A 2522-nucleotide genomic window follows, 5' to 3' on the forward strand; every position below is an offset into this window, starting at 1 on the left:
ATTATTTTAATGAACAAACGCACCTCCCACGCAACCCATACATCAAGTAAGTACAAGACTGTAAGGTACCTCTCAGGATATTTAGTCAGCACATGTTTGGAACAAACTTTACCGTCCCTTTTTTCCACAGCATAGGGTCTGTTTCCAAACTTTCCCCTTCAAAGAGGCATCTCTGTGTGATGAGTCTGGATGTGTTTCGCCTTTTCTACTGGTAATTTCATCTGATTACATATAACCCTAAATAATTTCTCTCCCTTAACATACTCACAAATTGCTTCCTAATTCCACATCTTCATTATTTTGACCAAACCGTACATACTTAATTTTTTATCTTTCTTGTAAGTTAGTTCTCTTTGGTTTCTAAAGACAGAGCCAATATAAGAGACGTTCTGGTTGAGAGATCTTTAAGTTTCCCCTCTGTCACTTGTATGGGAAGCTGTTCACAACATACAGAGCATGCTATTTTTAAAATAAATTTTATATTCATTAAAACAATAGTTGCTGTTGGGTTTAGTGCGCTCAGTTTTAATTCTGTGCTATCAAAGAGTGATTTTGAGATCAGTGTAGTTACAACATTTTAGAGTTTGGTTCTTTAGTCTTGTCCCAATTTTTTTTTCAACCATTGAAAAGGATGGGGGAATCTTCAGGCGGTTCTTGAGTAGAAATCAGCAAGATGAAGATGGGGTTGTTTGGGTGGGAAGCCAGAAAACGAGAAATGGAGATACAGCAGAGATGCGCTGCCTCCCTTCCCACCGAGAGAACGACAGGAGAGGACCCTCTGCTCAGTGAAATCCCCTCTTCACCAGCCCTTCATCCTCTCAGATTTTTATGCACCCTCTTAAAATTTGTCTCCCTATCACTACTTAATGCAGGGAATTTTTTCCACCAGGAAAATATTCTGTTTAAATGTAAGGAAATGGGGATTTTTTTTTCCCTGTATCTCTCCAAAAATAGAACAACACCTAATTAAATATTTATGGCAGCTTAGCATGCTCAATAAAGGAACTGTTGTCTAGAAGCCTCTGAAGCTTTGGCTTCTTATAGTAAAGGAGTGTTTCGAATACAGGACGAAGAGGGAGCAGGTGCAAGAGGCAGTAATTGCATATATACAGTCCTGGGACACTCCAACATGCAAGATGACATTATGTCTAATGCTATAGACTTCACAGCCGTGTGTTATAAAAATAGCTGCACTGGGAAAGTCGAAATCGCCACAGACGTAGCCAAAAATAACCATGTGAAATGCCTGGAAAGAGCAGATTCCCCAGAGGTGGGATTGCTGGGCTCTCAAAGGAAATCTCAAGCACAGAGAATTATCCCCCGCGGGAAGAGCCCTCAACAACCTCTGACTGCTGCTGAATTACATAAATATATCGACTTCCAAACCCTGCAGCCGTATCAGCGATAGGTCTGTAAATCTGTCAGGCTTCTTGTATCGTCAGAATTACTCTGTGAATCTTGTGAACGTTTGTGCGCAGACAATGTGCCCTCTCAGCAGGTTCGGATCAGCCGGGGAGGTCTGTGCCCTACGCTGGGCTGTCCGCTCTTCATATTGGCAAAACCTGTTTAATTCCTGGGGAAATGATTCTTAGTCACACACCCTGTGGCAGGAAAGGTAAGAAACCATTCACAAAAATGAGAATACTGATTATAAAATGTCAAGATGGGAGTAAAAGCCTGTGAAGCCTGCAATGAGCTGCTTTTCATTTCAGCTTCCAAAGGGCAAACATCAGCTTGGAGATCTGAGCCACAAAACATGAGCTTGCCAATGCACAAACCATGATGTGCTCGCCCATGCTGGAGTTTGTTGGTTTTGAGATGGAGATGCACAGCTCCTGATACTGCAGGCAGCCTCAGCTCTCCTTTATATCTCTCTTAACTTAGGAGAAAACAGTTGGCTGTGATCTATGAACTTCAAGAACTGCACATGCATCTATTATACATAAGAAAATAACAATAATTGCACCCATAATATAGAGATAAAGCCAATTAGTTCACAACAATATAAACCTGTGGTTCTGTACACTGCAATTCTGCCAAAGATGGTTTTGTGACCAGGTCTGAAGCAAAACATTTCTCCTCAAATCTCTTTGAAAACTAAATTCTGCAGTGCAGAAAAAAAGAGATGATGTGTAACTGGTCTCATTGCATCATTAGGGGTGTTTTCCCCATATTTTGTCTGTCTATGCATGTTTTCTTCATAACTCACAGCCTGCTGGTTTAATATACGGATCCACAGCTTTGCTGATATCAGACTCAAATGCAAAGCCACGTGCTGTAGTGCAAGCCATAATTAAAGTAAAATAAAAATAAAATATATCCTCATCTCTGCTCTTAGGTCAGAACAACATCTCACAGAGCTGTAACTCCCCCCTGGAAGCAGAAGGAGGAAACACAACCCGTACATTCTTGCAGCATCTCCACTGACAGACGCACCTAGAACAGGTTTTATAATTCCTCTCAGACCTGGAGGGATATGTCCACATCTAGAGACACGAGACCACTGCTATGAAGATTCGAGA

The sequence above is a fragment of the Patagioenas fasciata genome, chromosome 6 (assembly GCF_037038585.1).
Source record: "Patagioenas fasciata isolate bPatFas1 chromosome 6, bPatFas1.hap1, whole genome shotgun sequence".
Lineage (NCBI taxonomy): Eukaryota > Metazoa > Chordata > Aves > Columbiformes > Columbidae > Patagioenas > Patagioenas fasciata.